The 10,719-nt window shown below is 38.6% G+C and overlaps 1 non-coding gene across 1 annotated transcript; it reads right to left on the bottom strand.

Annotated features, from left to right (window-relative positions):
* Positions 1-2,796: 2,796 nt before the first annotated feature.
* LOC145678049 (5S ribosomal RNA) lies at positions 2,797-2,915 on the bottom strand. Its single transcript, XR_014130184.1, has one exon. It is a non-coding gene; the product is annotated as a 5S ribosomal RNA (ribosomal RNA).
* Positions 2,916-10,719: the final 7,804 nt, after the last annotated feature.

Genomic DNA, 10,719 nt, shown 5'->3' with positions numbered 1-10,719 from the left:
CACGGGAGCGCCAGCACCAACTCGTTCGGCATAGTTACCCTTTCGCAAAAGACGATGGATTCTGCCTACTGGGAATTGAAGGCCAGCCCTGCTGGAGCGGGACTTGCTCTTTCCCTTGACTTTTCCACCTTTGCCGCGACCAGACATTGTTCAATATTCTTTCGTAATAAGATGAGAGGAAAAATTGCGGCCTCCACAGGTCCACAGGTTAACATGACAAGTTGGTCGAGTGTGAGTACCGGGCTAGAAGCCCCTGCCTCTTATATGAGATGATAATCCATTTGAAGTAACGGCATGTGAAGTGATGACCAAATCAGCCACTGTCGCTGATCGCCAGGGAATGTGGAGTCTGGTAGAAGTCCTGTATAGTGCCTGGGGAGCTGTGAGTCTGGTCGTTGCTGATGAGAGAGTATTAGCACTGGAAGCTTGGAAGAGTCCTGATTGGCAGCGGCGATGACCAATGAGGCAGCCTGGAGTGGCCCTCATAAGGGTGTGGTCCTGTATGTATGGAAAGGTCGTGGTTAATTAAAGAATTCACTAAGCATGTCAATGAAGATTGACAGCTTGTTGAACATGTCTTTTTCTTCTTTCAATTTCGGCGTATACTTCTTGAGGAGAGGGAGTAGTCTGAATAGTTCAAAGTCCTTCAATATTTGAAGAAAATCTTTGAAGGAGGTTGCGGCAGTGTCTTCTGGTGCTGAAGGAGGTGTATCTTTCTTCGGAAGAGGAGGCCAGGAGGTCCGGTCGTCTGTACTGGAAAAAGTCTTGGTTGGCTTCATGGTTGATGGGGTCGTGGAAGTGTCCGTCGTTTCAGATGCAGGGGTCTTACCGTTTTTCCCCTGGAGAAGGCGTTGAATTTTAGGGCATCCTGAGTAGTTGGCGGGGTGATCTCCCGTGCAATTGACGCATTTAGCAGACGTTAATGTGTCCCTTTTTTCACAAGCAAAAGTCCAGTGGTTACCGGCGCACTTGACACATCTTGGTTGCGCTTGGCATGTGCTTTGGCCATGGCCAAAACGCTGGCATTTGTAGCACTGTAGATAGGCTTTGGAGTGATATGGCTCTACTTTAATCTTCATATGGAGGAGGAGATCTTCTTTAAAAAAGGAGTTGGCCCTGAGTGTTTTCCTCATTATCACTAGAAAAAGGGGGAACAAAGTTTTCCCCGACGGTTCGTGAGCGTTCCGCTTGGACAGTTGAATGATGGAAAGGACTGGATAGCCTTTTTCCTTCAGCTCGGAAATTATGGCATCCACAGCCGTGTCTAGAGGTAAGTGGCGAATCACTGCTTTAATGACATCTTTCTTCTTTTGTATTTCTGTGGCGTACTCAAGGTTTTCAGCAGAGCAGAAATCTTGGATAGCTTGGAAGTCTTCTTGAAGAGTGCATTTGATCTTGAGAAAACCTTTCATGAAACGAAAGGTGGGCGTTTCTTTACATTGTTTTTGCATCTTAGCTATGAGGTCGTAGCCCCGAGAGTACGGACAGTTGTAGATGTATAGCCAGGTCTTGGAAGATTCGCCAGTGGCATCCATCGGTTCGGGAGTGTTCTCAGCTCCAGCAAGGGCCGCAAATGTGTTGGAGGTAGGAATTGGTGTAACAGGTTCGGTAGATGGTTTACAAGTTCTCTTGGGTAGCTGAAACTCGTTGTTATGTGCTTCTGAAGATGAATGACGTGCTGAAGTAAAAGCGGTGGACTGTCTCTGAGTCACTGATTGGATCATTTGGAGGGCCATTTTGTTGTAGTCTGGCGAAGTCTGCTGTACCGAGGGAGAAGAGGAGACGGGCTGCGATGAGGGAGTAGGTTCCCCGTTTTGTTACTACTTCAAGCGTGCACCCGAGTGCATCAAATGAAAAGCAAGGCAGTTGGCGCGAATTGAAACACGTACTGTAATTTAAATGAAGTCGATAAATCGGCGGACACATCTAATTTTGCTGAACGAGTGAGTCATCATGCCACCAAAAACTAGCGGAAAGGCTGCAAAGAAGGCTGGTAAAGCCCAAAAGAATATCTCCAAGGGAGATAAGAAGAAGAAGAGGAGGAGGAAGGAGAGCTATGCCATTTACATCTACAAAGTTTTGAAGCAAGTGCATCCTGACACTGGCATATCTAGCAAAGCTATGAGTATCATGAACAGCTTTGTTAATGACATCTTCGAGCGTATTGCTGCTGAAGCTTCTCGTTTGGCCCATTACAATAAGCGGTCAACTATCACCAGCCGGGAAATCCAAACAGCTGTGCGCCTTCTTTTGCCTGGTGAACTTGCCAAGCACGCTGTAAGTGAGGGTACGAAGGCTGTTACCAAGTACACAAGCTCTAAGTAAAAATCTTCTTCAAGATTTTTCATTTCAAACGGTCCTTGTCAGGACCAACACATTATTCGAAAGAGTTAAATCACGAAATTTGCTTCATTCTGTTATGTAGAAACACCTTGAAATCCAATTTCTATATGCTGTTAGTAAAAAAGTAAAGCACATAGCGGAGATGTGTCGTGCTTGTATACGAAAGGCATTTACTCGCCGGAGATCTACACTTAGTCATAATAATTTACTTTTAAAAAGTGGTAATACATTCCGTGTTAAGTATAGTAGTAGGTGCACACGGATCGGAAATCAGGTTATTTTAATGTGCCGTGCAAATAAACAGGCTGTTAGTGTAAGAAATAGTGGGTATAACGCTTAGAATATCGATTAATCGCTATGAAATAATGTTGATAAATTATCTCTTGAAAGTACTATAAAATTAATGTTTCTAGTATTTTCGTACTTGAAGGATAATGAAATTTGAAAAAGAGATGCCAACAGCACCTGGTGTTCCCAGGCGGTCACCCATCCAAGTACTGACCAGGCCCGATGCTGCTTGACTTCGGTGATCGGACGAGAACCGGTATATTCAGCATGGTATGGCCGTTGGCAACTACCTTTTCTTCAATGTCCTGTTAAGGAAGTATGTTTTAAGTAAGAATTGACATTATTAACTATAAAGGCAAGCATATTAACGTCGTTAACATTACTTGGAATATACTAATATTCGAATAAATATTTGAATGTTCGAATGATGAGTGATTCGGATGTTCATAGTGCCACTATGTCCTATCGAGTTTACTATCACGAACCACGTATGAAATTGTATATAAATAAATAAAAATAAATCCTTTATTAAGTATTGATTACAGGAAAAAGGCAAACTTACATTCTTTAATGTACACAATGAAATGTATGAAAGATATTTTTAAGATATGTTTCACTTACCCTTTATAACGCAAGGTAGTTTTCAGTGTAGCATCCTCTTCAGCTGCGAGATAACGTAAGGCAGATGATCATTCAGTCGTGAAGCACTAAAATGTAATATACATTTTAACTATTATCGATAAGAATTATTTACTGCAGGGATGCAAATAAAGTGAGGCAAATTAGTAAATAAAAACCGATACTGTAACTGATAATGTAATTACGTATCTGTATTAGTTGTATATACAGTAATCGCACGATTATCCGCGGAGTTGGATGTTGGCATAATCGCGCATAATCAGCAGTATGAGCAGAAAAGGGAAATGAAATGAAATCTTTAGATTTACGTCGCATACTTATACCGGTTACGCTAAAGGAGACGGTGATGATGAGTACTGAATGAAGAAAGTGGGAGGAAACGGGAGAAACCCGAGAAAACCCATGAGCACGGTCTTTATGCACGACAAAGTTCACACGGCACGAGCTGGGATTGAACCAGGGACCCCAAGCACCGGAGGCCAAAAAAGGGACAAAAAGTCTTTCGTGCAACTTTCGTTTTCGGTAAAAAGTTTACACATAATTTAGAAAGAGTAGTTTTCTGGTCTTTTTATTTCACAAGTTGGTTCATGTCTATATTTTTTACATGCATAAAAAATTTTTCAACTCCCTTGCTTAGTTCCTGTTAAAGACCTCTACCTCTGATTGTATTTTTTGCACATATTCTTATTGTTTTCAGACAACATTTCTAAGAGCGTAATTTATCGTCAGCAAGAAAAGAAAAGGAAAGCCTCGGATAGTGGAATGTGTACTGTATATATATATATATATATATATATATATATATATATATATATATATATATATATATATATATATATATATACGTATTAGTATATAGTTTTATTTTATACGTCTCCTATTATTACACAATGTGCAGATATTGTGAAAGCGCAAGTAAATATGTATAACTCCCCGTTCTGCACTTAATAACTTGAAAGAAGTTCGGGGAAGGTAGTGTAACAGAAAGTGCAAACAGAAATGAGGGTTTACAGGCATTTAATATTATTCCGTAGTAGTATGATTTTTTGTAATATATATATATATATATATATATATATATATATATATATATATATATATATATATATATATATATATATATATATATATAAACATACATATTCAATGATATAGTAAGAGGTTAGCAGCACTGATAGAACTGCAGAAAGTACAAAACCGTTAATAAGAAAGAGAGAGAGATGGTGGCCGCTTTTGTGCTTTTCATTGGCTAATTCCGAATTGCGCGCGAATACGTACGAGATTTCTTTCTTTTTCCTCTTCGCAGCCCAGATGTTGCCAATTAGAAGTTTTTAGTACTACATTTGTATGAAAATGTTGCCTTTAAGAAATGTGGTTTGCATACGGAGAAAAGAGCAAAATGAATATTTATCTTAGTGGGCATGAAAAAAGACGAAACATTTTGCAAGATGGACACACGAACTTCCTTAATGCAGGCGTTCAGTACATTATTGTAAAGAAAAAAACACTAAAAAGAATTACTTCAATATCCCTAGCAACATTCAACAATTCATAGAGAAAAATCTTTATTTTGAGAACAATGGAAAACTATGTAATTGTAGATAACTACTAAATTTAATGATTAAGGAAAACGTTTAGGCCCGGCCCTTCAGAAAGAAAGTGCACAGAATTTTCTCTCATGGAAGCAATTGCAAAATCAACATTTTGTTTGCAGTTATAATTAGAGGATCTATATACAGGGTGTTCGAAAAAGAATGTATCCTCTTGAAAGAAAATATTCTCTGGGCCCCTAATCCTTTATATACCGAAAGGAAGTTTGTATAGCATTTTTTCTTACCTTCGTTAGAAGAATTGAAAGTGACTACTATCGTGACACGGGAGATATTTGATCGATAGTCGAATTACTCCCATGCTCGAATGAACACGTCTCTTGTAAGGAGAGGAAAGGCTTCTGTGATCCGCTATCGCAGCTGTGTCATATCTGCAGAGAATGTTAGGACACAAACGTGATCTTTGAGAGCCTCGTGAAAAGAAGTCGCATAGTATCATGTGTGGAGACATCGGGGCCATCTGAAGAACGCTTCATCATTAGGACCAAGGGCGAGTTACGAAACACTCTGGGATATATTTATTAACATAACTTCTCGTCATTCTGCAAGTGTGGTGGAGCTCCATCCTATTGGAAAAGGAAACCTCGGGAGCCCTCTTCATGTGTAGGTATCGTTCACATCTGAAGCATGTGAAGATAGATTACTGTACTATCGTGTACCTAAAATCATTTTCTACGAATACGAACATGTCTACACTGAAGGCAGTGCAGCTCTTTTTCTCTTTTTTTTTTGGTCATGTATTGTAACGCGGGGCAATGCACACAATAACATGTAATGTTGTGTATCATCATAAAGGGCCAGGGCGATGATTGGATCTTGATGGACGTGGAGAACTGATAGGTGATGTGAGTGGTATTGTGATCTATGGTTGTATGTTTACTGATGAATGCATAAGGAGAGGTGAAGGGGTTGCCTTTTTTTTTATGTCGATCGGCAGGGAAGCGATTGGGAAACTTTTGACTTTGTTTTTCAACCGAATATATTGATTGAATAGGTCGCCGACAATTTTACGGGGCGTCACGTCGTTGCCTTTTTCATGTCGATCGCGAGCGAAGCGAGCGTTTTTTTTTTTTTTTTTTTTTACCGACAATATGTATTGAATCGGTTGCCAACACCTTTAGGGGCGCGTCACGTCCTTCTTTCTGTGCTGATCGCGAGCGAAGCGAGCGCGAAATTTTTGACTTTTTTTTTTTTTTTTTTACCCACAATATTTATTCAATCGGTCGCCAACACTTTTAGGGGTGCGTCACGTCCTCTTTTCTCTGCTGATCGCGAGCGAAGCGAGCGCGAAATTTTGACCTTTTTTTCTCTTTTTAATTCTTTTTTTTTTCTTTAAGAAAAAATATTGATTTCATAGGTCGCCAACATTTTTACGGGATGGAACATCGTTTATTTGTTTTTCCAACCGTCTTTCTGTCTTGAGCCCCCGCCAAGTTAACTTTATGGTGGACAAAAACTATGTGCGGTGGGTTACCGCGGGGTTCTCCCGTTTCCTCCCACTTTCTTCATTCCACCACCATTTCAATCATTTCTCATAATCAGCGCCTCTTTTAGCCTAAGCGGCATAACGTGGGACGTAAAACAAAGATTTCCTTTAGTTGCTTTCTGTCTTGATTACGAGCGCGAAATTTTTTACTTTTTTTTTCTTTCTTTTGATATTATTCATTTAATAGGACGGCAACACCTTTACGGGCCGCCGCGTCGTCGTTTACACTTCTTCAGCCCATATTCTTTCTGCTTGTTCGTTTTCCGGCATCTTGTTATCACCGCCCGCGGGAATGCCTATGTCTTTCATCGCTTTTTGAAGCAAATCTTTAATAAATATGCACTCTCACATTTCTACTAATATGCATACCACAGTGGATAGACTGTAACTAGGAAAGCAGAAGCCTGCATATCATATTATTTAACAGTTGAAAGTGAACTGCCATTTTAAGTTTGATTTTGATCAGATGAGTGCAGTTCAACTCGTCGACAATTGTGAAGATTCTCGAGGTTAGGGACCATCCATTTTGTGCTTTGTAATGAAAATGGCTGCAGCCAAACTTCTCTGATCTGAATGAAACTTGGCATGATGATACATCTTGACCTGCTCTACAAGTTTATTTAGTATTTTCCGTTGCGCAGGCTTTTGCTTCTCCAGGTTCTCCCATGGAACTGAGAAACGTATTCAGTCGAACTTCTGCGGTAAGTCAGTATATCATCCTGAGAAGTTTGATCGAGATAGCAGAGGTTCGACTATTCGTTTTTCAATTCCATGTGATATTACAACACGGTGAACTAAATTTATATAGAAACACTTTGATTTTGTTTTGTTTTTTGCTAGCATTAAACTGAGAAAATGTTATTGAATAGACAGAGAACACCACTCAAAGAAAAGTACATCATAAGAATATATATATGGTTGCTGTGGTTCTCGGTTTAATTTGCTAGTTAAGAAACTTGCTCTAAATAAGTACATCTTACAGGTGAAAAACTAAGCCAGGCGATAGAATTAAATATAAAGTTATACACTTTTATTTTACGTTTACTAGTGTTGGGTTACTACTGTAAAATAAGTCAGTATATATGAAAGATAACTGTATTAGGTACTATTTTCCACCGGCGGTGTATTCTTGCATAGTGTACTTAATGTTTACAAGCGGGGCGCTACTAGTATGGATGCATGACAAGTGCTATTGAAACTCGAAAACTAACTGGTTTCCACTACCCTTGCTTATACGTATACCCGCGTCGCCTTCGCTCCTGTTCACTTTGGACGCACATTCTTGCTATCGCTCAGGCCCCCAGCTTTCTCCTGTTTTGGCTCCCTTAAATAGTATTCGTGCTTTTTATTGGCCACCTGGCAAAGCACTTGTAATGATTTTACACCAGTAACTCTAAAATACATGTGTATTACTTTATTTAATTCTGTCGTCTGCAGAATTTTTTTTTTTTTTCGTACAAATATGCCTTTTCATGCAGAACACTGAATTTTGCCTGTAAATTTTTGAGAATATGCTGTGACGAAACTTGAGCACCGTTCTTCTTTTCTTTCTTATCACGAGTCTTCTTTAGCCTAATGAGCACAATCATCACACGATAACGACTATTCTTTTCATTTAACTTGTAAACAAGTTGAACTAATAATAATAATTGATGTACAAAGGAGAAGTGTCCTACATATTTGAGGTAAAAAATAAAATAAATATACTTCTACTTCATCCGTGTTTACAAAGTTAAATGTTATCGATTTACAAAAAATGGTCACCTATCCACACACTGACCAGGCTCGACACTGCTTGACCATACATATTAAAACATCGGTCCCACTGAATACACAAGTAGTAAGCACATTCACATAAAAATAATTAGGATTACAGTATATAAAATGTGTTAATTAAAATAGCAAATGCCTTACCTTATCACAGGCGATCCAAAGCCACTGCACATCATCTGCTACGCACACTATATTCCTCCAATATTTCACTCACTTCCTATATCACGCAACAGAAAATATTAATAAAATTCACTTAGCAACATTTTCATTTTTAATCAACAATACGTATAACAATTAAGAATAAAATTAATTGTGAGCACATTGTTATAATTAGAATACTGTTTTTATTCGTTTACAAATATGGGATTAATATAGAGCTGGCAGCAACAATATATACAACTCATCCTGTATGTATCGTAAATCCTAACTTGAGAAGACATCTCTGACGCAAACAATGAGACAAGAAATCAAATACTATATCCGACACATTTGGGGTTTATTGAACTTCAATGTTGGAAGATACCACCTTGTCGGTAGTACAAATGTAATATCCTTACAACACGCGGAACTTTTGCCAGGCATATCTAGGAATTTGGGAAGATTAATTGATATCCTTAATGTGCAATGTATGATTATGACGCATTGTTATGTACACGCAGACGGAACCAGGACAATCTATAGATGACATTTGCACTGTGTTTGGACAATTTGTTCGCAGAAAGTAACCGTTTTTGTCTATGAATACTTGAGAACATGGAAGGTATGAGATATACATTTTATGCGCAAATATTATAATACAAATCATTGTTAGTTTGGTGGATGCGTGAAAGAAAGAAAAGGAGTAGATTTTTGCAGACGTCCGGATATAAAGCGAGAACTGAGAATACGCATCTATAACATCTATTTTCTTTGTGTTAATGATATCGATGAACTAAACGGGGAAACTAAAATACAACTGTTTGCAGTATAATTCGAAGTATAGTCAAGTGCAGAGGCGTACTCACGGGGTGTCCACCGGGTGCGGACTCCTCGCAAAAGTTCCTAAGTGAACATACATTTGCAGACTTTCTCATTAAATGTAGTTATTAACAGGGAAAATATTGATGTATCATCAATATAAATCTGATCTTACACTTCATCTGTACTCTGTCTGTATCATGTTTTTGTGAAAAAGTAAGTGGAATATTTATCGTGTTTTCGAATGCAGAATAATAGTATATAGACATAGTGGCTTGTAGTATTGGAACCTTGCCCCCCGAAGCTTGGATCCCTTAGAAGAAAAAAAAAATGCATGCGCGCCTGGTGAAATGGTTAACGAATTCAGTTCACTCGATGAATCGACAGATAGTAATACACATTTCGACAGATCGACAGCATTCGACAGATACAGACATATGAAAGTAGCACAAGAATTAGGCGAAAGTCCGTGCGTTTCCTCAATTCACGTAGGAAACAACAGAAAATATCAACTACCATAAAATAATCCGTATATATATTTAATTTATTTGGAATAAAATAAATATAGAAACAACCTGTTCATACATAACTACGGTAAGTGCGTTAATTGCTAACGTAAGAACAAATATGAAACAAGGCACAAAATAAAAAAGAAAAATAAAGTTAAAGGGAATAAATATTTAGGCTTGATTGTCATTCGTATTAAGAAGCTGGGTAATAAAATGTTAAAATCTACAGAAAATTATGAAATTAAATCAGGATTTGAAATAAAAGTCTATACATTGGAAGTAGGCCAGGGAGTTTGCAAGGCAGATGTGTGCGACACGCGTTACTTTATAGATTCCCTTCATTGAACTATAGTAAGCAGTACGAAGATGGTACTTTGCGTATAATCACAGGAAGGATTGAAGTTAATTACCATGGTAATATAATTATTTATTGATAAGTATTTCCATGTTAAATTATGAAAATTATAAGCACAAGGAGGGTGAAAAAGTAGTGTGACCGACTTAGCAATGACTGAAACATAAAATAGAAAAGCGAATAAAAACAAATGCCTTTTGAGTTATGTGGAATAAAGTTTCTTCTAGCCAGTAAGGAAGAATAGGATCTGGTGCATTCATTGAATACCTGAAAAAAATCGTTTATCAAAATAGAAGGAAACACACTTATCGTTGTGGCAACTACGAACTTCTGTTTACCTCAGCCCGCCTCAGCAAGTGCTTTCTATCCGGTCCGCGCTCCGTAACCAAACTCAACGCTGCCTGCCAGCGAAAATTTCATTCTTCAGTATCGTTGAGTTTATTGCAGAAAGCAATGGCAGATACGGCATCAGCACCTGCAGCCCCGGCACAGGCTTCTCCTAAGAAGTCTGCAAAGCCTAAGAAACCAAAAACAACACCTTCTCATCCAAGAACATCAGAAATGGTGAACAACGCCATCAAGAATTTGAAGGAAAGGGAGGAAGTTCACTGCAAGCTATTAAGAAATACATCTCTCAGAACTACAAAGTGGATGCCGAGAAGCTTGCTCCATTTATCAAGAAATACTTGAGAAGTGCAGTTGCTTCTGGGTCTTTGGTTCAGACCAAGGGAAAAGGTGCATCTGGATCGTTTAAGCTTA

The sequence above is a fragment of the Thermobia domestica genome, unplaced genomic scaffold (assembly GCF_964235325.1).
Source record: "Thermobia domestica unplaced genomic scaffold, izTheDome1.hap1.1 HAP1_SCAFFOLD_1769, whole genome shotgun sequence".
NCBI lineage: Eukaryota > Metazoa > Arthropoda > Insecta > Zygentoma > Lepismatidae > Thermobia > Thermobia domestica.
The sequence above is the reverse complement of the archived record's forward strand: the minus strand, read 5'-3'. Positions and strand labels throughout refer to the sequence as shown.